Source organism: Peromyscus maniculatus, chromosome 2, assembly GCF_049852395.1.
Source record: "Peromyscus maniculatus bairdii isolate BWxNUB_F1_BW_parent chromosome 2, HU_Pman_BW_mat_3.1, whole genome shotgun sequence".
In the NCBI taxonomy this organism is placed as follows: domain Eukaryota; kingdom Metazoa; phylum Chordata; class Mammalia; order Rodentia; family Cricetidae; genus Peromyscus; species Peromyscus maniculatus.
The window spans coordinates 90,821,509-90,848,493 of record NC_134853.1 but is presented as its reverse complement, the minus strand read 5'-3'; the positions used below and the strand labels follow the sequence as shown (position 1 = coordinate 90,848,493).

The window sequence follows — 26,985 nt, the reverse complement described above, 5'->3', positions numbered from 1 at the left end:
AAAAAAAACTAGGGTAGTATTATTTGTCTCATAGCACTCAGCATTTTTCTTTTTGAGACAGCATGTTTTGTGTCTCAGACTGGCCTGAATCTCACTATAGCTAAGAATGATTTTGAGCTTCTAATTTTTCTATCTTCAGCTCCCCAGTGCTGGTTCTTTAGGCACATGACACCACACCTAGTTAATGCAGTTCTAGAGATCAAGCATAGTGCTTTGTGCATGTGAGAAAAACACTTTAACAACCGAATTATAACCTTGGCTCATCACATAGCATTTAGGGACTTGTATAGAAAATATATCAAATGAAGGTTAGTGCCTGGTAAAACTTCAACAATTCCCCCCTTTCTCTTTCTATATAGCAGCATTCTGAACCAGAAAAGGTTTATGTTTCTGAGTGAAATATTGACTATTTTGGATGATGGGTAAAAACAGAACAACATTTCATGTTATTAAGTGTCATATTGGACTGCACCCTATCATGAGAGATGAATTGTGAGAGAAGAGGTAGGAAGAGGGATGAATCTTTATCTTGGTCTTCATCTGACTAGATTTTTTTGGACTTCTTTCTGGACTGTATCACCAACTTTTTGTTGGTATTTTTCAAGGAGGTTACTCCCAGCTCGGGGTCACAGAGCAAAAAGAGGATGGGAAAAATAACTAGGAAGTGGTGAGATATAGATAGAAAGAAAGAGAGGGCTAGAAAAAGAACAGAGGGAAAGGATCGGAGCTAACAACTGGGACTTCATGCTAATGTAAACCCGGAAGCAGGTGTGTGGTGAATGTGTTTCTTCATAATTGTAATCCCTTCAAGAACCACACATCAGAGCCTCAGCGCAGGCCAGAAGCCAAGGAAAGAACAAAATTGTTGCCCAAGAAAAAGAGAAGTTTCCATCAGTCAGAAAGAGAAATTATCCAGCTGGTCAGTGGCCAGAGAGCTGTCCGTGGTACTGACGTACTCTCATTTAGATTGCTGAGTAGATGGCCATGGGTTCTGCTGTTCTCTCCCCTCCCCAGACTCTGTACAATTCTGTTTGTCTTTGTTTCTTTTTCCTATTTTCCTTCTATTTCTCTACCTTCTTTGTCAATTACGGCAATTTTTCTCAAGTTTGCAACCTGATAGTCAAGGTTTTTTTTGTTTGTTTGTTTTTGTTTTTCATTTTGCCTCCAAACTCTTCAGTTAGTCACTGTTATCTAGGTCCTTTGAGAATTTCATACTGACTGCATCTCTCTTATCACCTTTTGATAATGTAATGGATACATTAATAGTACTAGGAATCGCAGCAGTGCATATTATGCATTGTGCAGCAAAGACATGGGAGGGATCATTCTCTGTCTCTCTCTATACATATGCATTCATATATATACATATATGAATACATATATATATATATATATATTTCACTTTCAATTCCACAGTAACCCTATTAGAGGGCAAATTATATCATCTTAATAAACAACTGAGAAGGTGAAGGCTAAGCTAACTTGACCAAGATCACACACAGACAGGATTCCAGTTCACACCCAGCACTTATACTTTTTACTGAATCTGGATTTCTTTACAATGTCCAACATTTTCCTTATGGCTTCTTCCTTCTCCCTCTGGTAGCTTCACCCAAGCTTCCTATCTTGGCCAAATTTTCAAGGGACTGGGAATCTGCACTTTTGGTGTGACTTAAGCCTCGAGTGAAATAAGTAAAATACACAGAATGCATACCCTTTGGGGATTTAGACCTTGCAAGGGCCTTCCTTCTGTTTTTCTTCAGGGAGAGGTCCTACCTGCACCGCAGGCTGAATTGACGAGTATTCCCGCTACTGTATTCTTGTCTTACACTCGCTACCCTGGCGTTTCCCCTGTCTCTGGTGGTCCCTAGAGAACTTTGCATTCTCTTCGGATTCCCACTCGGACATCCTTCCCACATAAGGCCAAGCATGCATGTTTAATTCTGGGAGGTTAAGTGGGCTCTCACTTATACACAAAAACAATCTCTAATAGTCACAGAGAAACACAGACACAACGGGACTCAGACGTGCGTCACCCCAGACAAAACCCACACTCAGGTATGTACAAGCAGTCATGCCAAGCTCCCGCATAATCAGAAACACCCAGACGCTCACGCATCACTCAGCTACAGACCCGTTTCAGCTAGAATCAGGATTCGGGATTTGCGCACACAAGGTCCCTTTGGGTGCTCCTATACAACGACTTGCCGCGTTGTCCCCAGACCCATGCGACTTGCTCAGTGGCTAATTCTAGGCCCACCCAGGCCGCCCCTCCCTCCAGGAGGCCCCACTTCTCCTCTCCGGGCTCTTTCTCCTCCACCTAAAGACGTACAAAACACTCCTAGGAATCCTCCCGGCCGCTAGGCTCCTCCCCCCCCCCGCCCCCAGGCAGCCGCTCCCCCATTCATTTTCCTCCGTCGCTGGCGAAGTCCCTCCCCCTGCCTAGCCCGGCCTCCGCTGCTCCCCGCCCGGAGACCGCGGCGTACTTGGACTTCCCTCTCCATTCGCCAGCCGCCTCTCTCCGGGTCCCCACGGCTGCGAACTGATCTGGCGCGGGGGGGCAGGAGGAGGAGAAGAGCGCAGGCGAAGGAAAGGGCGAGAGAGCCAGAGAGCCGGAGGCAGAGGGAGTAGTGGCCGCCTTCCGGAGCCGGGATTCATGCCTGTCCTCGGGACCAGCCAAGGGGACTTTACGGCTGAGTATGAGCCAGGCTGCTAGAAGCCAGGTACCCCCACGCCTGCAGTCCCCTCGCCGTTCCCGGTATGCGAGCAGGACGCAGGGCTCTTCCAAGTTCCCACCGAGCCGAATAAAAAGCGTCCTCCCGCTGCTCTCCGCCAAAGACGGACATTGACTCCAGGTAAGGCGACCCCGGGCTCAGCTTCCCATAGCCCCTCTGCCCATGAAACCCGCCCCGGACCGCAGTCGGGGCGCCCCTGCCCGCGCCTCCCCTCCCCCTCCCAGCACCCTCGTCCGGCTTCCCTAGCCGCCAAGTCCCCTCCTGTTCCGGAGACTGGGGTCCCTGTAGCTTGGACACCAAGGGTTAAATGCCGGTTTTAGTAAGTGGCGTGTGTCCCCGCGCGCTCCCGACGTGTGTACCATGGTGGGAACTTGATGTGCTAGTGTGCGTTTGACTGTGCGGCGTCGTTCGCGTTTGATGCGTGTGGCGTGGTGTGTGTGTGTGTGTGTGTGTGTGTGTGTGTGTGTGTGTGTGTGTGTGTGTGTGTGTGTGTAGACCCTATAACCTACTTTCAGCGCGATGTGTGTGTGTGTGTGTGTGTGTGTGTGTGTGTGTGTTTGTATGTATGTGTTTGCCTGTGTGCGCGTCTGTGTATTTTTAATTAGGTATCTTCAGCTAACAGGAGATGGAATGGGGTTCTTACTACAGGATCACGTAGCTACCGGGAAGCCCGCTGTGGACTTCCTCTTAGGGCTCTGGGCTTGTTTGGGGGAGATGGTGGGGATGTAGACGGTGCCTTATTTAACCCAGTGTATGTACCATTGAAGGAAAATTTCCTCTAAACCATGGGGTAGTGGTGCAGACTTGGACTCACTGTTTAAAATGAAGAAGACATGTCCAAAACCTGAGGCAAAGGAGATGCTGTCCCTTTAAATTCCACACTGGGTAGACTCCAAGATTCTGATGGGAATTTGGAGATGCTAGATACTGAGTGCAAAGGAAAGGAGAAAGTCAGGGATCTCCTTATCTAGTGCACACCAAGAGTAGGGTAGAGAGATCGCCCTGTCTCCCTGTTGAAATCACAACCCACCCACCCCCCCTTTAAGGGGGTGGTCTGGGCAAGTTTGCCTGAATTTCTTCAGGGGAAAAGAGTAAACGTCCTCTGGGGATGTGCTTCTCCATCATAGTCGCACAGGGTCCTAGAGAAAATATAATTTGGGGCAGCTCTGGGTGCTTTGCCAGGAGACTGATAGGGCACTTTCCTAGGACGCATTCGTTTTGCCTTCTCCATCTCAGGCAAGCTCTGGAAGCCCCAGAATCTCTTCTAAAAGCCGTTCTTTTCCATGGCTCCAGGAAGTTAGGAAGATGCTGTGAGAAAGGAGAGATATTGATATGTGTGGGGTGGTGGTGGTCTGTACCTGTGTAAGGACCAAGGGAGACATACAGTTTGTGAGGGATGTGGGTGGGGAATCCATGATAGAATGTTATAGTAGTTGACTTGCACCTCACAGTTCATGCTTGGCTCTAAAATACTGCCAAGGGCAGGGGTCCCTGAGAAGGCTCTCAGGAAGACCATTTGAGTTTAAGGTCTCCTTCCTATTTCCTCCACCTTTTAGGAGCTTGTGTAGGTAAATACTTTGGCCACCCTGCCCAGGTACAGTTGGGCCGTGGTTCTGGAGCCAGCCATTGATTTGATTCCCGGCTGCCTCTTAAAGGCTTGCCCTACTCAGCAAAAATGCTGAGTTTTACTGCTGTTAGCATGGCTTCCAGACTAGGCAGCTGTTACTTTCTCAAGGTAAATGGCAGCCATTCTGCTTGAAAGCAGAGAAGCTGGAAGACGAGGCTGAGGTGGTGGGATGCAGTGCCTCTAAAGGCTCCCTGAAAGGCCTCTTGGGAGGGAAAGAAGATAGAAATATACCCGCTTTTACAAATATTTATGTATGTGCATCCATATCTTCTGAGGAGAGATAAAAGCAGACGTGTGTGTTTGTAGGAACCTGCCCCAGCTGGTGGGTGACTGTTCTACCTGCAAGCACTTGCTCACATACCATTCTCTGCCTATGGGCTGATCTTTCAGGCTGAAGTCTTCAGGAGGCCATGGCCATAGCATAGACTTTACAAAACTCAGGTCAGAGCACAGCCACCTAGTGCAGTTGTGGAGGGAGCATGGACAGACGAAGAGCCCTCATGTTGATAAAGGCTCTCATTATCTCTTTCCAGTGGAGAATGGATCAGAACTGGAAAGCATATTAAAGAGCAAACAGGCAGGACTCTGGCTCAGAGAGAGGATAACAGTTCCCCAATATTCACTAGCAATTTGGTGCCATGCCCAGGACTAGAACTCAGGTTGTTTTTCAGCCAGATCTTTGTCTTTTTCACTCCAAGGAGTCACAACATTTCCTAATTCTACCTGCCCACCACACTCCCACCCATGATAACTGCCTGTTTTCCCTTCTGGAACTTGTTTCAGAGATGCATTTCTGCCCCTTCTTCGTGTGGAATCATGACCCAGGAGAGGGAGAGCCTAGTGCTCAGTCATTCTCCTTCCTTCACAAAAGCATTAAACACATATGCACACATGTATACACAAGGGGGTGGGGAGGGAGATAGAAAGGATAGATTCTCTTTTCAATGTCATCAGATAATTACATGCACGTGGGCACTCAAGATGATGTGACTGATACACAGAACCCAGTAGAGCATTTGACTATACTTGAGCCTTTGATGAGGAAAGCTTTCTTGAGAACATTATATATTTAGCTGTCCATGAAAATACTCCAGGAAAACAAATTTATTTAAATTAATTAAAATCTCGCATTCATGGCATAGGCATAGGAGCACCTGCAAGAATATGCAGGCATTCATATACAGGTGTGTACACAAGGCTAGAAACCCTCCCTTCCTCCTATATTCCCTCCGATGAAACACTTAACCTTCGTAGGAAATTGAGCTATTCTGTGTAAATGCGTGTACGGGGACTCACAACCTCAGGGTAAGGAAAATATAAAGTTTTTTGAGTCACAGGTCCTTCAGGAGTTGAATCAGATTCATTAAATAAGTGTGTTGCCAGTCTTTTAGATGCTCTCTTTGGGGTGCAGGCAAGTACTGAGAAACATGGGGATTTTAGGCCCATCTGCAATAAAGCCATTAACAACCTCACAACCCTCGTCTTTTCTGGAGCTAGATGGCACTTTAGCTCCCAGAAGGGGGAGCTGTGACTCCATTTCAGCCGAGGAGAAACAGCTTAGCTATTCCAAATCAGCGCTGGGGCCCCCCTGCTGAGTTGAGAAGGCCCAGCTCAGGCTGCAGGGAATGTATCTGTAGCAGCATAGGTGGGGTCTGTAAAAAAATTTCTCTCTTGTTCAGTTCAAGCAGGACATCTCTTAGTGGTCTCAAGAGAGTGTATCCTATTGATCAAAACATCCAGTTTCTCTGAAAGTGTCATTGCCCTCAAAGGCCCTGCAGTGTGTAAGGAAATATTTTCTGATTTGCATGTGCTTTCTCATCCCAAATCCTTAGAGGAAGTCATTAGAACGTATCATGAAAACAGACTCTTACAATTAGTCATAACCTCCTTCTTTCCCTATGTCCTCTGACCTGAAATCCAAAGTTTAACAAATAAGTTAGTGAACTCCTGGTAAACCCTCTGAACAAAAGCATAGGAAGAGGAAGTTATCAAATACAATTTTTTAAACAACTCCTCCCCGTTGTTTTTCATTATAATATTTCATATGTAAGATAATGAATATATCATGCCTTCCTGCATTCTAATAGCCCTATAGTATCTGGCTCAGATAATCCTTCAAAGTCTTTCAAAGACCATGTTTCAGAACCACTCTTTTGTCTGGATTTTTATATAATTAGAAATGCTATTTATTTAGTTTTTGTCTCTGTTTGCTCTGTTTGTCAACCACACGGAGACAGATCTCTCTTGATCACATCAACATGTGTTCTTATTAGGAACATTTCTCTTATAATGCCTAGGTACTGGCACACAGCAATTGTTCTATCAGTGTTTGCTTTTGCATGTCATATCCACTGTCAATAGTATGTCAGTCTCTCTCTCTCTCTCTCTCTCTCTCTCTCTCTCTCTCTCTCTCTCTCTCTCTCTCTCACACACACACACACACACACACACACACACACACACACACACACAATTTCAAAGCAAAGTCATGTAGCTTCAAAATTACACTACTTATCCCAACAACTCAGGGGTACTGGTGATGGTGTGGACAGGTAATTATATCTAACTTGACAATATTCCTTGCTGTGTCCCAAGATCCTTAGATTTATTCTCTTATCTAATCTTCCTTCCCCTCCAGTGAGGCAGATGCACCTCCTATGCAGAGGAAGGTGAAGTTCATGTTGGCCAGCTTCCTTTTAAGCAGTGGGGCAAGGATTTGAACATTACTTGAGCATCTCCATTCTTCTACTACACGATCAGCATCACTGGTCACCAATGAGATTGCTTGTTCAATGGATGCTAGAAACAGCTGGAGCACACTGTTGGCTCTTTGGAGCTGATGCTATAAAACTATTGTAGAATCCCTGGATTTATAATAAAAATAGTGTTTTCTTTGAGGAAGTTCCCCGAAGAAACCTCTGAAAGTTTTTCAATAATCAAACCTTTCTCCATAGTCTGGAATCAAAACTGTTTTGGTAATGTAAGCAACATGTGTCTTCCAAGTCTCAGTTTTAATACTAACAGTGAGTTCATTACCACACAAAGGAGCTAGTGCTAAATCTGGAGAGATTTGTGAGATGTTTTCTTGTTTTGAGTGTAAATCTTCCCATCATCTATAAATCTCCGCAATTGACCAAATACATTTTTTTTTTTTTTACTCATCAGGTCCTTACATGCTATAATCATATAAACAAGTAAATATAATCATATAATTGAAAACATTCTCTTTTGAGTAGAAGAGCCCAGAATCCCATGATATTCACTTGAAAAGCCTGTCTGATACTGCACAATATTTTATGATTATTCTCTAGATTATCTCACTTTTAGGGCTTTGACACAAAGTTGTGAGGAGGATGTGTATTGGGTTAGGTTTAAAAAAAGTATTTATTTATTTTCAGTAACAGTAGGTGTTAATAGAGTGTCCTCTGCTTGTCAGATATTGCATTAGAATAGTACTGTCGAATAGAACTTTGGGGAATAAAAAACATGTTCTCAGTGCTAGCCAATATGGTAGACACTGCACTCTTAAATATACTTGAGGGATACTGGTGAAGTGAGCTTTGATTTTGTTTAGCATTTATTTCTTTTTCATTTTTATTTATGCAACTCTATGTGTCTGATGGCCATCGAAACAGACAGTTCAGATTTACACATCAGGAATGTTGTATGAACACAATCCTGCTTTCATTGGAGCTCACACAAAGGGGAAGAGATGGCTAATAGTGAGTAAGCAAATAGAAAATCACAGTAATTAAATCTAATATTAAATGTCATACAGGTAATTACAGACCCTGTGCTAGGAAGGAAGGTGGGAGATATAACTTTAAATGAGTTAGTCATAAAAAGCCATTTCTTAGTAATATACTGATGTTCAGATTTAAATAAAAAGGAAAAATAGAGTCATTATTCAGGGAGATGGTTAAGAAGGCTAAGGATGTACAGATTCCCAGTGTGGATGAAGCTTTAAGTGAGGCAGAGTACGACATGAAATGAAACAGGAGAGACATACAGAGCCCACATCAGAAAGGTCTTGTACAAGGGAGTGAGAGGTTTTGACGTCTTTCTTTTGACACATCTTTAGTTGGGAAGATTGAAGTCTGAGAAGAAAGGCTGTCTGGAAGTTGACAGGAGGCCATTATTAGGGACTCTGGTATGTTTTCATCATGCCCATTTTTAATCAGTCATTTCAATGTTTTTTGCTCATCTTAACTTCCAGTCCTATTTAAGAGTTCCACATTCTAGAAATCCTGGGCTTAAAAGTTAAAAGCAAATGAATAGAAAGGGGGAAAGAGACTGAACATGTGGGTAGCAGATAATGGAAACCTGAGGAAAAGAGTAGACTCTGGCTGCAGTTTCAACTGCAAAGATTTATCAAATATGATGTGCAAAAGGATTTGGACAAAATGGTTAAGCAGATATGCTAGTGAACGATGATAAATACAGGCCTTCTAACTGAAGAGATATGCAAATTCCCAACTATTCATAATGGGATGGTAATTGCCATTTCAGAATCTCATAGAGTTTAGGGAAAGGGAAAGGCTAAAAGAGGACACTTCAGAAAAGACAGTGATGAGGATGAACAGTAATTATAAGATCTTCAAGATCAGGGATTGTATCTTTTTATTTTATATCTCCTTCACTTCAAAATCTCATAGGATACAAGTACAGAGACATAAGTTCTTAATTCTAATCCTGACTCCTCTCAGTGTCAATATAGACTCCTTAAGAGCCTATCTTTCTCTGGGTATGCCTTTTATAAATTTAGAGGGACCGTACTGTTGCTTGGCTTGTTGAAGAGATATTGCTGGGTTGTATGGAAATGCAGCATGACAAAGTTCTTGTAAAAGCAGAGAGAGACACATGCATGGTGGCTATGCTTCATCATGAGAGTTAGATGGCCTCTCAGAGATGAGCAAACCTAAAGAACGTCATATCTCATGGCACTGATTGTGATTCAAGACAGGCTGGCTGAGTGGGATAGATGCTGAGCCTGTTGCCACTGGTGCAACTCTTAATATCAAAGTGATTAAGCGTTAACATTAAATCCACTATTCTCCTGGAACACAGCAGCCCACACAGCAGCCCAAAAAGGTTTTCTACAAATCCGTAGACAGTCCTTGCAACTGAGGGGGCAAAAAAGACAATTAAGAAAATAATGAGGCCAAGGAAATGTGAAATTAATTTTTTTCCATATGACAGTGAAGGAGGTTTTTTTCTCCCAGGGGAACCCTCTTTTAGAGACTGCAAGTGGCCTTCAGGAGACTAGCCTGAATAAGACTAGGTGTGAGAAAGTGAACAGTGGTCAATTACCACTGTTGCCTGCTACTGCCACACAGGATGAGGAAGCCCTATGAAGGCACACAATCTATCATTCTTAACAAATTCTGTACTCACATGGTGCAGAACTGTATAGAGGCATGTTGGCATCCTCTTGGGAATTGCTAAATAACTGTATTCCCCCAAGGGTGGGAGGTAGATCCATAAGGCAATTAACAAAAGTAAGATGCAATCGTTTTTGTGTAAACTGTAAAGGCTGGAACAGCAGGGCTCCAAGTAAATGGCCCATCTGAACAGCTAGAACTCTTTGTAAGGGTTAACCCAATACAGGCCCCAAAGGCTTTCTGAGATATAACTTATCTAGCATTTCAGAGGCCCAGAAAATGAGCCAGTAGGGAAGAACAGATCCTGCGGTTACTGTGGAATAGCCAGTTTACAGATTACAAGTTGATCTGAATGGAAGAAGGTTCCATACATATCCTGGGGTTGACTGCATTTTAGAAGACCCGCCCTATTAAAAGAAAAGTTCTTAAGTTCCTATTCTAAGAATTAGCCATCTGTAAAAATAAATGAAATGCTTGATGCCTGTGGGAATTCCTGGAGTATCCAGAAGCCCCATAATAAATCTGGAAGAGCATTTTCAGAATGTGACAGAGACCATAGCTTTGAGCAAATATGATGTTGTTGACATGGTACTGGGTAAGCTAAATTTCTCATAGAATTTGATGAGTTCTGAGTTTATAGGCATATTGTAGGGGGAGCACCTACAAGGAGCCTGGGTAGTACTATAAAAACATCTGCACAAGCAGAGCAGCCATTTAAAAAGAGGAAATCAGCATTTTGATATGTGTAGGCGTGTAGGGAAAAGATTGAAAAATAGATTACCTGGCAAGGGCGGGTAATGTCATTCTGCTGCTGGGACACATTTTGGAGACATGACTGTTTTAGAGGAAGTGGTCATCATCAAGTGCCATTTCCACAGATGGCTAAGGCTGGGAAGGGTTGAGAGAGTTATAATTTTATTCTGAGTGCATATCAACAGGACAGTATCATTCAAAGTCCAGTGAAGCCTTACAAATGATTTCTGAAAATATTAGCAAGCCAGTCACATTTTTCTCCATTTTGTCTCCTCTCTTTTTTGAATGGGGAAGAATACATTTGTTCAGAGTTCAGGGTCTTCACCCACAGTATTCAGGAGTGGCTGAAGTGTCACTATTATAGAACCGCTCCTGGACTGCCTGGACTGGTGCGGTATGTGTCGAGCTTGTTTGTTTGTACTATGATAGGTACATAGTCTATTCTTTGTTGTATGCTGTCTTTAAGCACATAGTAGGTAGAACGCTCTCCCATTTTGGAGATGTAAAAGCTGAGGTATGTAACAACAATGTTGCTCTTGGAAGACCAAATATTAAGCGGATGATGGGGTATGGGTGATTTGAATCCATTTCTATCTGACTTGAAAACAGTGATTGAAAGCTTGAGGGCTGGAGTCTGAATACCTGTGCTACCACTACTAGCTCTCTGATGTTAGCTGGGTTACCTAATGTTCCCACGTCAGTTTCCCCATCTGTAAAATGGAGAGAACAATAACAACTCTGTATGCAAGTGAAATGAGAATTTAACGAGTGATTGTGTAAGTGTTTCAAACTGTACCTAGCAGATTGTCACAACCACATAGCATTAACCATTTTTTGCTCTTTTTACTGCTATGCCCTGATGAATCAGATTGAGCATTATCTGAATTCATGGGCTTATTTTCTAACTGGAAAAATCATACACAAAAGAGATTACTTTTAGGTTTGAGACATGACCTTGCAAAGGAACTCCAAGGATCACTTTTACACACCAGCTCCCTCGCTGCACCCCACAGTGTAGAAGTATGACAGCAATGGTTAGAAGAAAGACTGAAAAAGTAGGAAAAGGGCATCATAGTATGCAGAATTGCTAAAGCAGAATTTTTACTTCTCTGGGTTTCTATGAAAGAAGATGAAGACAGGACATTGACCAGGAGAGCTGAAAGTCATCATCCATATATTTAATTTTCTCTCCTTTTTCTTTGGTCTTATTTCATATATAGAATCATTCTCTTTAAGATAATACAGAACCTGTGGCATCCTGACTCCCTGCAACCTCTCACCCTTCACCTGTCTACTTCATTTTCCAGTATGTAAGGCCAGTGTGTCCATCAGATTTACCTGAAAGCATTGGTGATGGACAGCAGCTGGATCCTCTGTTTATCTTTGTCTTCATGATTCCCTTTCACACCATTAATGCCATTTATTTTATCAAATTCCTGAATACCTTGAAATGTTTTTTAAAATTCCATTTATCCTTTATTGTGGTTCTCCAAAATTAAAATTATTCTCTCCAGTTTCCCAACAAGGACATTCTGTCTCAAAAGTAGGGAATTCACTGAAGGTATGTAATAAGTGACAATATCAGACCTCAAGCACTTGTCTATCGTGGCACATTAAATGTGATGTCTTTTGCCTAAATTGCCCTCCCTCCTTGCATTAGCCTAAGGCATTGTCCAGCTAGTGCCCCCACATGCAATTTGGTGGCTTCTTATAGTGGAGGTTGATGCCTGATACTAGGTCTCTATTGTCTTGAGTAGGGTCAGTCATTGCAAATCATCAACCATTATGTTGTAAGACTCAGTTCTGATCTTTCAGATGTCTAAAGTAGGAAGGCATCCATTATACTTGTTCCAGGAGAAGTTATAAACGGGCTGCTGGAAAGAGCTTCCTAAATCCTCACTAACAATCTGCATTTTACTTCCTTCCCTTCTTTATCTGTCAGTATCATGAATATCTTCCACTCTTCCAGTGCGTTCTCACTGCCAATTTCATAGCCTCTTAAAATAGTAATTTAACTTCACAATGCCTCTGCAGGAAACCTTAGCTTAGCCTATTTATTTGCACCCTAATTGTGGGAGTTCAAATGCTGTTGAAACCAGGGCCAACCATCATAGAATAAGCTACGTTCTAACTCTGAGCCAGAGCTAAGTGCCAAGATATTCCTTTTAATGGAAGCGATAACTCCAAGCCCAAATCTGGTAGCAGTGATCTCACTGTCACTGTTAAAAGGAACTCAAGAAATTGTAGGGTAGAGATGGCATGAATATCAACAGCCAGATGTTGCAAGATACTGTACATATTTCTGTCTCTGTATGTTTTTTCTATTAACTTATGCATGCACATACATGAATTCTAGAGAATTGATGTTGACCATGTTGGGAACAAGTAGAAAGGAGAACTGTAGCGATATTGGAAAATGCTCAAGCAAAGTTACCTCTCCATATTACTGGACCAAGAGCTCAGTCATAATTGTAGGATCACATGCTATTAGAAGGCAAATGTGTAGAACTTTAAAATGAAGAGCATGTTTGGTTATACCTGAACTTTCAAAAAGAAAATATTCCTTTTCCATTTAAAACAAGGATAAGCAGATGTGGGAAAAAATTGAGAGGAAAGAAAGAAGCCATCAGGAAAGATGTAGAATAGAAGACAATGAGAAGAGGAGATGAGCGGGAACAAATAGAACGATATGTTTGCATGAAAATGCCACAATTACATCTGCCCCACCCAAAAGAAGTATTTTTGGTTTGTTTTGGTTGCTTGCTTGGGCATCTCAAAAAAAAATGTTACAAGAGAAATGAGATAAAATTAAGCAAGAAATCAGGATGTAATAAAAGAAAGCTTTACTTTTCTATGTGAAAATAAATAATAATAATAATAACAATGATGATGATGATAATGATAAAGAAGAACAAAAGCAACATGATGCCAAGTAGCATTATCAAAGTGTTTCTATTTTTGTTGTTGATATTGACATTGTTGATGATGTTGATGTTGTCAGTTGTTTTAACAGTAAATGCTATCCAGGCAAGCAGTGCAGGAAAACAGAATTCCCTGTTAGTTAGAAATGCACATGCAGCACACATGTGGCTTGTGTTTGCTTCATTTTTAAAATGAAAGAATAGATCTGGCAAGGTAAGTCAGTGGTTAATGTACTTTCTGGGCAAATGTGGGAGTGGAGTTCAGATTCCCAGAGTCCATGTAAACACCGGATGGATATAGTCATACCTATAGTCCCAGGGCTCTGCTAGCCCTGTCAGCAAGGTCTGAGTTAGTTGAGAACTACTTCAATGACAAAGGTAAAAGGTAATTGGGGAAGATTTCTGGCAGCATAATCTGTGTTGCATGTACACACACACACACACACACACACACACACACACACACACACACACACATTTGTGATTGCATACATGTACACACAAGAGAAAAAATAAATAATACAAGGAGCACTTCTTATTGTACACTTCTTTATGTCAGACACTGTTCTAAGTGCTGTGAAAACAGCAGTGAACACAACTGACTAAGACCCTCAACCCCATCTTGGAACTCATGCTCTAATTAAGGGAAAAGTTGTTATATAAATAAACAAGCAAAAATATAGTGTGTGTCAGATGGTGATAAGCATAATAGAGAAGAAAAAATAGAACATGACTAGAGAAGGAAGGTGGGAGGGACAGATGGCATGGTGGGAGAGGGCATGTTAATTCATGTAAATAGGGAAGGGAAATGCCCAGGGAAGTGCTGACTTTTGAAAAGAGATCTGGGGGAGATTGAGAATACAGCCAGGGACATATCCTGGAGGGTAGCATTCTAGGTAGAGGTAACCAGGTAGACTCTTCTTGACTCCTGAAAGTAGACAAAGGGAGAATTGCAAGTGAATGACAAAGTAAAATACCAGAGGTTTGAGCATGCTCCTGAAGAATCTTCTGAGGTGAGATCCTGTGTAAGGAGGCCAGTATGACTGGGCTGGAGTGAGCAACAGGAAGTGAGGGGAGAGATTCATTATCAGGAGAGCAGGTACAAAATCCAGACACACTCCTAAGCTATTCTAATTTTTACAAGGGAAGTATAAATTATTCTAAATTAAGAATGTGACCCTCCCTCTAAGAAGTCAGTTAGATGTGCAGAATCTATGAAGAACGTTCCTTTGAGAACAAAAGAAAATAGAAATAAAACAAAATATAGAATAGACTCTGAAGACTCGAATTGTGCTGTTTGAGAGGTATCTTTCTATACCAAGAGATGGAATGATAGGAAATATCAACAGAACCTTCCATAAAGTTTTGATGTGAGAGTGAATATCACATACAGAAAATACTTGACAAAATGTCTTATGCATAGCAAGTAGTCCATAAACAGCACTTTTTTTGAAAAGGCCCTTTGATGGGAAGGAGATCTTTCTATATTGACTTACTTTTTGGTGAGTGATTAAAGGAGCATATAAAACAAAATATTACAGAATTCATGATCGTTGAATAAGATGTACATATGTATTAGTGGCTATTTTTAGATAATGTGTTATGAATGAATTTCATTTCTTCTTTGATGCTTCCCTGTATTTCTTTATATTCTGTAATAAGTGTGCATTACTTGGATAATCAGTGCCTTAATTAGTAGGATTAATGGGATTATTGAGTAATTCATGATACGTTAGAAGAAAAACTGAAACACAGGAGAGTCCATGAATATAGTTACCTATATTTGTAAGCCATCCTAAGCCAAATTAAATGACTAATCTTTTTAACTCACCATTGGCTTGAGTAAAAATATTCATAAAATAGTGGTGACTGTTTAAGTGGTTTGTGATTTCTAATGAACAAGAGTGGGTCTGGGCCCCTTAGAATAAATTAGTGCCATCTTTATATTAAATGAAACCATTTCTTGAATGGATGACACTTTGTGTGTCATGGTTTGAGAATCATGAGTGACTCAGGAGGTCTTTTCTCTGTTTATTTTGAATTTTGAGTAAATTACACTCCCCTGACTTTCATTTTCTCACCTTTGAAGTGATATAGGATCATTCTGAAGTCACTTTGGAAGCAGGGAGGAGGTGATAAATTGGGGCTGCCTCTGAGACCGCTCAGCTTTCAGCCTTCTTCCTGCACCCAAGTAGCTCCTCTTACCTGCTTTGCTTTGTTATACATTTGTAAGATTTGAATATGAAGGTCCAAGGCTTTAACAATGACTGGAAAGCATCGTTTTCAACTTCTATTGCCATTTAAGCCATTGTATTGAGCTCCTTGCAAGCCAAATATGGCTTAGACATATCCCCGAGGGTTCCCCAGGAAGAAAGGCTAATGTAAACTGTGCCTTTGTCACCTTTGTCATCAGAATACATGACACACATTTGCTATCAGCAGATGAAATGATATCCAGACAGTGTGTTCCTTATTTAAGATAGGCTTCTATGGAAATGAAACGTTTGCCTAGGAGACCTCAGGACTAAAAGTATGTCTCTCTCAGTTTTCCAGAAAGCTTACAGCTAGAGGTTGCCCTGGAGATGAACATGGAAATATTCAGACTTCTGGAAATAAATGAGGGTGGATGACATGGTGAACCTAATAAAGTTTGTGTGTCTTTATCTCAGAACCATAGAATTTTAGGGCTAAGCTAAGATTCTTAAAACCCCACATAGCTATTCCTCTGTTTTGACAGGTAAAGAATTCAAGGGCAGAGGAGATGGTTCAGAGTGTAAATAAAGTGCATCCTATAGAAGCATAAGGCCCAAAGTCCAGATTCACTAAACTACTGTAAAGCTGGACAGGGTAGCATGCATCTGTAATCATAAAGTTCTTGTGGTAAGGTAAAAAGCAGAGACAGAATTTCTTGAAGCTCAACAATGCATAGCAGCGACTATCAAGAGACTGTATCAAACATGGTAAAAGGTGAGCATGGACACTTGAGGGTCTTCTCTGATCTCTACATGTTCCTACACACACACACACACACACACACACACACACACACACACACACACACACACACATAAGAAAAAATTAAGACTATCACAACAGGGACTGGACTGAAAAAGGTCACATTCTTCATATAGACCCCAAGCCTAGAACACCAGTTCCCTGTGTCCGATTCTAAACACATTCTCCTTCCATACCATTCTCATGTCCTTTTCTATTGAGCACTGTTTTATTATTTTGTTTTGTTTGGGGTTTTTGAAAACCCTGAGATTAGTGCATTGGGCAGTATAATACATTTGAGAGAAGAATTATATTATATGCCTAAACATTTTAAAGACTCTTTTGTGTCCTACAATAAAGATTTACTTATCCTTAATTCAAGTGTTCTCAAAATTATTTGACCTTATAATTTCAACTTTCTCTATTTCTTTCAATTGACTATTAGTACTGTATGTGACATATAAGAAGCTCTAAATAGTAGAAAATCTATCTTCTATGCAAAGACTAGAATATTGCCTTTGCGATGAATTTGATTTTAGCTAATTTTTATGATCTACATTATTTTTGAAATTATTATCATACTAAGAAAATTATCATAAGATCATAAAGAAATTTCTCACATTATCTGACAGGGTGATGGTTGACTTTATTGGCACCCAAGACAAACACTTACCTTGAGCAAGAGAGAGCTTGAAACATAATAGGATTAACATCTTTACTCACGGCCAGCTCTGCTATAATCTTTATGTTGGCTGTTATTTTAGACATCATTTCTCTAAATATGCATTGTTGTAGGACAGTTCTAGATTCAGGTAGAGTAATTTTCATGAATTAATGTAAGCTTCACTTGTCTTTCCTTCTCTCTCTCTGTCTCATTTTTGTTGTTGTTGTTGTTATTTGGTTACTATCCTGCTTGCTCTTTCTTGCTTGTCCCCTTCCTGTGTCCTCTTTTAGCTTTTTTTTTATTAGTGTTCACTTCTCCTTAACATTTTCTGAAGCATGTTTCTTGAGGATCTACTACATGTCTGATTCTGAAACATTTATTATGAATAGAGTTGGTTTCCTGATCTGAAGCCATCCACAGTCTGAGATTGTGCAAAGTGGCCCAATCTCAGACTGTGGATGATGAAGCTGGAATACACCTATGTATCATGAGGAACAGAAAAGACATCTATCCCTGTCGCCTTGCAGGTTGCATAGCTAGTTGGATGCAGGGAAAGGCCATTGCAGATGGCGAGCAGGAGCAGAAGTGTTTCAGTGTGTCCAGAGAGCATGCCAGAGGTTGAGGCTAGAGGATTAGTAGAAAGGTAAACTACTTAAAGTTTCAGGACTTGGTTCTAATTTCTATTGAGACAGTTTTTGCTGACTGCTAAGAGGGGTTGTTGACTTTATTAGATCTACAATTGAGAATGACAGGGAGGTGTGTGGGGGAAGTGAAAGGAAAAGCCTTGGTAGTCCTTTTGCAGGTCATGGTTGTAGTGTAGCTACTGTGTAGAAGATGCACATCTAGACAGAACAGTGGCAAGGAAGTGGATGGACTCAAGAAACACCCGGTTGGTGGGACAAAGGAAAGGGAGGTGTTAAAAAATGGCTTCTTTAAGGTTGTGTCAGATCAGGGCCTCCTCTCTCTAAACACTGCTTCCAGAAACAGCAGGGTCTCAATTATCTCAACGTGGGCTGTGAAATTCTAAAAAAAAGTTCTCAAAACAAAATTAAGTTTAATTTGCTTTAATTGAAAAATAAACACATGCCATGTACAGCACTCCCAGGAGGAGAAAAAAAGGCTAGAAAATTAAATGAACTGTTGAGTATGGAAGGCTAGTATTGGATATCATAAAATAGGAATTGATGTTGATTGAGAAAATGTATTAAAATTATATTGAGGAATCAGAAGCAGTGGTCTCATGTCTGAGTTTTGGATTTCTCAGTGTTTTGTGGAGATGATATTTTTTATGTTTTTAAGGATAGTCCAAGACAACTATGGAATTTGGAAAGCTGTGAAGTTGGAGTCAGCAATTTCAGGTTCACCATTTTTTCTATTACCTTAAAGGATTTTGATAAATCATATTTAGCCTCAGCTTCATTATCTGTATAATGGGAGAAATAATAATTGGCTTCCTAAGAGATTGCATAACTAATATACATGGAAATTTTAAACATTTAAGAGACGATGTAGAAGGATGCAGAGTAGAAGATGGAAAAGGAGGAAAAGTATTGGAAGAAAGCATTGGCAAAGAGGGAAGAGAAGTGTGCCACAGTGAGCCCAGCTGTCTCAATTTTAGTATTTATTATGAGCTTTCTGTTCAGACATTCAGGATTTATGGTAGATGCTAGGATACACAGGGGGTCTGCCTCTACAATGCTTGTATTTTAGCAATAAATATTCTCACTCTTTGGACCATAAAATGAAATTAAAGTCAAAGATGGGCAGAAAGAGGTAACTTCAGAGACAATTGATGTGCGTTTGGGGCTTTTTTCTCTATAGGGTGCTTTCCCTTTTCATGGTCTCTCTGTCCTCATCACCTAGTATAGGCACTTTGGCCCCTTTTAGGCTTCTGCTTCAGATAATGGCATAGCAACTTCATTCTCATCAAGAGAACTGAGCTTCAAATTGTAAGCTATAAATGCCAAATTCTTATAATATTGACATTTGAGAACCATTGTTGTATAATTTTAGAAACTATCAAATTTTTAAATCATAGAATCTTAGGATAATAAAAACTTAGAGTCAGAATCTCATAAACTCATGGAAAGGAATATTTGTGGAATCAAAAAAAAATCCAACCTTAGTACCATCAAATATTGCAAGTCTAGGATTATGACATTAGAGGTTTTTTTTTTTTTTTTAGGTGAAGGTGGCATCTGTGGTTGTCTTGTTTACTTTCTTTCTCAATCCATGAAAAATACATATATAGCAACTTAGAGATTACTCTTAAATAAATATGTGTATACAATACAAACATGAGAGATGAAATCCTTATAATACTTACCGTAAACACATTGGCCAAATGTCACCTGTGGTGGTGACACATAAATCTTCTGGATGTTCTCACATTGCCTGACAGGGTGATGGTTGACTTTATTGACACCCAAGACAAACACTTACCTTGAGCAAGAGAGAGCTTGAAACATAATAGGATTAACATCTTTACTCACTGGCCAGCTCTGCTATAATCTTTATGTTGGCTGTTATTTTAGACATCATTTCTCTAAATATGCATTGTTGTAGGACAATGCTAGATTCAGGTAGAGTAATATTCATGCATGGCATTGTGATTTTTATACTGTTTCTAGGACAGTTTTTTGCATGCCTGATGACTTAAGCATTTATTCCTGTTCTTGTCCACAGCTTTTCCTCTCTTGTACACATGGTTAACCACTGTTGATCTGTGCTCTGCCTTATGTTTCCTGTGAAACATTGGCTCAGATCATCTAGACTTGCTTTAATCCTGGCATCTGTTTTATATGTGACATTTATTTCTTCCAGATTCTATGATCTCTCACAGGTCTTCATATTCAGTGGTCTATTTTGACAGGAAGAGGAAGAACCTGATTTGGAAAAGTATGTTGAGTGAGTCAAGCTCTCTGTTTTGTACCATGAAAGCTGTATGTTTTTGTGGGTGGTGGTGGTGGTGATGGTGGTGGTGGTGGTGCGTGGGTGTGTGTATGTGTGTGTGTGTGTGTGTGTGTGTGTGTGTGTGTGTGTGTGTTATACATATGTTTATCCTGTTTGTGTATTTTGTGTGGTGTGTATATGGTATGTGTAGAGAGAAGAGTGTGTGAATATGTGTGTGATGTGTTTAGGATGTGTGTGTGTGTCGTGTGGGGTGTATTTTGTGTATGTGTGTGTGGGTATTGTGTGGTATGTATGATAAATATGTGTGGCGTACATGTGTATGTGTACACATTTATGTTTTTGTTGTAAGGGCGGTATACATAGGGTATAGTATATTGTATGCTATGCAGTATGTATAGAGGAGAAAGAGAATGTGTACATGATACATATGTGCATGTATGGTAAGTATGATATGTGTATAGTGTGTGTGGTATGGTGTGTGTTTGTGGTGTGAGTGTGAGTGGCATGTGTGTTATGTGTTGTGTGTAGTATGTGATGTGTATATGGTAGTATGTGTTGGGGGTGTTTTGTGTGTTGTGTGGTATATGATGTGTACTATGTATGGAGTGTCAGTGTGGTGCATTTTGTGCATGTGTTTGTGTGTGTTTGTGTATGTGTGTGTGTGTAGTTTGTATTTGTATGTCCACATAAGTATGACTCACATACGTAATGAGCTTAACTCTTTCAAATATGAATATACCATTTGTGCTTGAATGTACTCATGGATTCCTAAATGTATTCATATGTGAATAAACTCGCATGGGAATGAATGTTCTCATCAGGAGATATGGCATGTAAAATGCTTGCATGGTTTCATAAGCATTTGTTAAGCAGCTATAATATTTCTAACAATGAAGGAAATGCTTAAATGAATATCAATGTATTTATGTATGTAACTATTAAGGAAGCATTGTGAGTTTTATTTGAATGATGTTTCAAATGTATCTCTTGAACTGAAATTATGTTAGATACCAGGGCTGTTCTGGTTCATGAATATAGTTGTAGTTGTGTGTGTGTGTTTGTGTGTGTGTGTGTGTGGTACCTGTATGTGTATATGTGACGGTGTTCATGTGCATGGGACAATCAGTACTTTCTAACGTGTGCTTCTTACTGTGTATATATGAATATTAATACTTTAGTGTTAAATATATTTTTCACCGCTTAAACTCTACCCATGCAGAAAAGCAAATGTTTGTGGTTGGACCTGTGGACTAAGTGAGAGTGGATTGTGTGAGCTATGCAGGAAAATAACCCAAAAGTTGCAGGATGACAGTTTAAAATAAAATTGACCATATTGCTGACATGACTGTGTGCTTTTGCAAGAATACTATCCCACAAGTTATTATCTCCCAATAGCTATTTTTCAGAATGTGCATATCCATGCCCTGATAGACTGACTGGATCAGATAATGCTGGGTAGGGCTCTGACTTGAGCATTTAGTAAAAGTTCCTTCAACAGTTCAGAAGAATAATTGTGACCAGAGGACCCCTACTGCAGAAGGCCTTGAATGCTGTTTTGTCCTCACTTCTGAGACAGGCAGTATCCTAGCATTCAATGGCCTTTGTCTCTGGTTAGGTCTCCAAGTCATTGGAATACCACTCTGACATGCCCATGGCAGGTGAACTGAGAATGTCTCCTGAGAATTACACATCTCAGTGTTAACAGAGACAAAAATAGAAACAGAGACAGTGAAAACAAGGAAATGCCAGTGGCTGTTCACAAGGCAGAGTATGGAGAGAAAGGGGGCAAGTTACATGGGTACAAGTATCCAGACATTTCTGTCTGTGAGTTTTTCCTCTCTGCATTTCTTTCCCTGGTTTCCTGTGCTGGGGTTTTCCTTGGCTAAGGCCTGAACTCACATAAATCTTATGCTGTCTGACATCTAGCCAAGATGCATAAGCATTCTGCATTCATTGCACTGAAGCTTGGTGGTGCTGAAATAGAACTTTGAAATTCTCCTTCACTTTTAATTAAAAAAAAAAAAAAAAGATTTAGGCCAACCCTGGGTTTCTGTTTAACCAAGACTGTTTTTAACCATTGCTGCATTTTTATTGTTACAAATGTGATGCACCGATCCATCTTCCTTGTAATGCTTCTCAATTTCTGCTCCATCTGTCAAAGAGAAAACATTTGCAGAAATCTCTCGGCTTTTCTCCAAGGGCTGAAGCCTCAGTTGTAGCATGATATGCTCGGCAGGAAGTAGAGTCAGACAGTGGTGAAGTAGAAAAATTGATAAAATCTGTTTCTGGTATTTTTTGATCATCTGGTCTCCCAACTAACATGTCCCATATATTCAGCCATTGCCAATGATTTCCAGTTTGTGTCTAAGATTCACTGGGTACTCCCAAGTTGCTTCCTCCCAGTTTTTCTTCCAAATGGAGGCATTGGTTTTGTTCTCATACTTTCATGTTCTCTATTCTTGAAAGGCTCTTGAATTGAGATTCTCTCTCTCTCTCTCTCTCTCTCTCTCTCTCTCTCTCTCTCTCTCTCTGTGTGTGTGTGTGTGTGTGTGTGTGTGCACGCGCTACATGTTTCTGTGTGTGTGTACTCACATGCATATCAGTGTTCATGCCTGTGTGCAAATGGAAGTCATCACAGGTCAATATGTGTGTCTTTTTCAATCTCTTGCTTTTTGAGGTGAGGTTATTGGCTTGAAGCCCATTGGTTCAGCTATACTTTCTGGCCAATGAGTTCTAGAGATCCACATGTCTTATGACTCTGTACCCCCAAGGTTGGTGTTAAGAGTTGTGTTCCAGGATCCAACTTCCATGTGGGTTCTGGGAATCCAAGCTCAAGTCCTCATTCTTATACTATGAGCACATTCCTATTTGAGCCACATTCAAATCCTCTGTGTATGGTTCTCTAGTAAGCTCCCATTCATTTCTTAGTAAAAGGACTACATTTTGGTGTGGGAGAAGCATTGGAAGACCCAGGGTTAAACCTTGATTTGCCATGCTTTAACTTGGCAAATCTCTCATGCTTTCTGAGCTTGAATTTCCTGTGAAAATCCCAAGAGCCTGTGAGGATCAAATGGTTTAAACTAAGCAAAAAATGCTTTGCAAATTGTGAGATGCTGCACTTAGACTACACGTATCCAGCCAACCCATTCATTTGTCAGTTCATTTTGTTTGCTTCTTCATTTATTAATGCATTATTAGCTGAGTGAGCACTATGCACCAAATCCTGTTTTGTTATACCATATCAAAACAAGGCAAATTAATGCTTTTCAATAGCCCACATGCATGACAGTATAGTGTTCTGATATGGAATAATGGGTAGGCTTCTGATTCACCTTCCTATGGAATTTGGCCTTGGAATGGTCTTGATCTGAATGTTCAAGAAGAAACCATTTCCAAATTCTCAATCCTGACAATTATTAGTTTATCGCCAATGCTACAAAATTAAACACACTCTTACAAGTGCTTTTAAGAGATAGGTTCTTTGGTATTTCACTAAAGTGATTGAAATTCCATGTCCACATGAGAAACCTGCACATTGTTTTTGGCAGCTATGTTCAGAATTACTAAACCTTGGAAAAAACAAAAATGTCCCTTAGGAGGTGAATGGATACATAAAATGTGGTGTATCCAGATAGTGGAGATCTAAAAAGAAATGAGCTATTATGACATGAAAAGACATGAGTAAAGGTTAATGCGCATCACTAGTGAAAGAAATCAATTTGGAAAGGCTATATACCATGTTAGTACAACTATACAATATTCTGAAAAAGGCTTGCATGTGATGCTGTAATATTAGACTCATGTTGTCATGTATTTGTTGAACCCATGAAACATACATCACCAAAGCTGAACCATAATGTAAACTATAGTCTTTGGGTGATGAGTATATGTCAATAGAGGTGCATCAACAAACACAGAGGTGTTCACTAGGGTTTAGGATATGGAATAGGGTAGGCTTTGCCGACGTGTGTATATGAAGGGGTAGGAGAGTTATATGTGGATAGCTCTGCACCCTCCCTTTATTTTTTGGTAATAATACAAAACTAATATTTAAACAAAAGAGAGGCAATACAGTTTATCTGTGGTACGGGCTTAGGATGGGGATGGGGTCAGTCAAAAGAATGTTCTAGGAGGAGGAATAACTTAAGGCAAAATGGCTGAGTGGTAAAATATGTTTGGGGTTGCTGAAAATATCTACAGACAACCTAGAAAGCAAAGGTAGAGATGCTAGTCACTGATAGAGAGTGACACATGGGGTTATAATAATGGAGTGAAGTGAAAACTGATCCTAGTTCTCATTTATAGGTGGGAGGGTAGCCATTGATCAGGGCGTGATCCAGGAAGGAACCCAATAATAACAACAGCTACCTTTTACCTCACAGTTTCTGCTTGCCAGACCCTGTCATCAGTTTCCATTCATCACTCATTGCACACACACAAAGACACTACTAACAAAGAACAATTTGACAAGGAAACGGGCATTGAAAGAGGCTGACATTATTTGCCCACATAGATCGTGAGTCTCATGATGAGTCAAAGCCAAATTAGACTACTTATAGTGTCCTCACAATCAGTTTTGAATTGTAGGCATGTCTCTGTAGCTCTGGGGTCAAGATGTTGAGCAAGGGACAAATTATGTTTATTTATTCTTGAGAGTAAAACTATCCTGTAGAATTCCAAGAAAAAAAATTACTTTGGTGGTAGCGTTTCAGACATTATTCTGAAACTTTTCAAGGAGGTATGTGGGGTCAAGGGAGGTTTTTAGAAGCACATCTTTTTCGGTAACTTCCTGCTTCATCTCGAAAGGAAATGGGTGTCTGTGAGGGAGCTGGGCTTTGGTTAATTAACATCTTCACATTTAGCTTATTGGTTCAGTACAGATACCTAACATTTCTGGATAATATCATGGAAGCTGCCTTCTTTGGCAATTCACTGGAGACAGAAAGTGAAAAGGCCATAAAACAACTCATAACCTTTATTTTTTTCTTCTATAATTAGATTTTTATAGCATTCTAAGTTCCTTGAAGGAAAAGCCATAGAACCACGAACTCTGAGATCTTATAGGCCTGTGCGATTTTCCCCCTCTCTTTCCCAGTCAGTGAATACCACTGCAGGCACCACCTCCTTCAGCCTCTTCCTATTCCTGCAATGTGCCTTTTGGATTTTTCTTTCATGTGTGCATCTTGTTTGTTTTGGTTTTTGTTTAAACATTCTCCTTGAACTAGTGCTCATAGGTTGCTAGTATAGAACTTTGTAGAACCTTATTCCAGTGTTCTTACCTTCCTACTACATACTGATATTGGAAATGTCTTATAAAATACTGGTAAAAATTTTTAAGTCAAATGGCCTTTCCTGGAACAGGAACATATTGATAATTTCATGTTTGTTAAAGTACTGGTCTTGTATATTTGACTTGGTTTTATAGCATAGAAGTCTAAAGGTCACTGACAGTCTCCCATTCTTCATTCCAGAGGATACTACTATGATATCTTTATATATATATATCTATATATATCTATATCTATATCTATATCTATATATATATATATATATATATATATATATATATAATTGTCTATAATACCTAGGGGAATGTCTTGTCCAGAGTTAGTCATCATCATATTTCTTATAAGTGGGTGAATCAGTCAATAAAAATATAGATGTATCTTTTCTATGTTCAAGCCTATTTGATGCATTTCAGCCTGATAGGGAGCTTCTAGTCAAGGTGTCAGCATTTTGTAAACTTAGTTGTTTGTTAAGTGTCCAGATTCTGCAAAGAGGAAGTCTGGGTGTGAATTGTGCACCCAATCAGTAGCTGTGTATTCTCACACAGGATGCTTAGTAACATAGTACTTCACTTACCCTGTCTGCAAGGAGATCTACAAAACCTAACTAGAATTGTGAGGGTTGCATGAGTTGATCAAGCAGAAATTTTAAAGCAATACTTGGCACAATGCAAGTTCTCATTAGACTATAACTCTTGTCGTTAAGGCACACATCAGAAAAAAAATAGAATTGGGAATACTGGTTTGTTTACCTGTATCAGAGGCCTGGTTTCAAGTTACTTCTAAAAGTCCTCATTAAAATGAATCTTTACAGATGAATAGTATGTTACTCTGATGAGGAAGGTAAATGGGTGGCCAATGAGATGAAGCTGCCTATGAAACAGATTTGGGACCACGTACTTTCCTCCTTTTGAAAAGTGTTTTGAAGAGTTCTTGGTAAAATCATTTATTTCATTTTGAATGATGAATATTTGCAATATTAAAGCTGGTGGGCATTCTTTTCAAAAGAGACATCAGAAATAGGATTTCTCTTCACAAATTCACTGCTGTGAAGACCTTCTTATCACAAAATAAATGATGAGATGTAGACGGATTTCTAAATGATCTTATTAAATAAAAAACACAGAGCCAAATATAGGGGTGAAAGCCTTAGAGATCAGGGATATAGTGATAGCTACCAATCTTATGTTTCCAGCTCCGCAGCTACCAAAAGTGAGTTACCTCCTGTCTACCGTGCTTTATTGCCTTGCTGTTCTGCCCTCTCATTGCCTCTTAGCCCAGCTACCTTATTTCTTTGTCACTGCCTGTCTGTACAGACCTCCAGATGCCTATAGTTGGTACTGGGATTAAAGGCGTGTCACCACGCTTGGCTGTTCCCTAGTGTGTCCTTGAACATACAGAGACCCTGTCTGCCATGTGATTGGATTAAGGGTGTATGCTACCACTGCCTGACATTTGTGTTAATGCTTGCTATTTTCTCTGATCTCCAGGCAAACTTTATTTATTAACATACAAATAAAATATCACCACAATGAGAAGATGGAAGTAGAGTTGTAAATGAAATTCAAAAAAAGTTAGGTTGTTAGAAAGAAGTTGCCGGGAATCTCGAATCCTCATCAAAGATGCTTAAATTTGGATCAATCTGGGAAACTTTGGGGCACTATGTGAGTGGAATCAGATGTGAATGTGCATGTGAATATTCAATGAGGCAG

The 26,985-nt window shown here is 40.2% G+C and overlaps 1 protein-coding gene across 1 annotated transcript in view; it reads left to right on the top strand.

Moving 5' to 3' along the window:
• Nucleotides 1-2,479: 2,479 nt before the first annotated feature.
• Nucleotides 2,480-26,985, top strand: part of Brinp1 (BMP/retinoic acid inducible neural specific 1) — a 182,411-nt gene continuing 157,905 nt past the window's right edge. The window contains exon 1 of the mRNA XM_006979572.4: nucleotides 2,480-2,855. The gene's annotated coding sequence lies outside the window, so the exon portion shown is untranslated. The remainder of the gene's footprint in view (nucleotides 2,856-26,985) is intronic.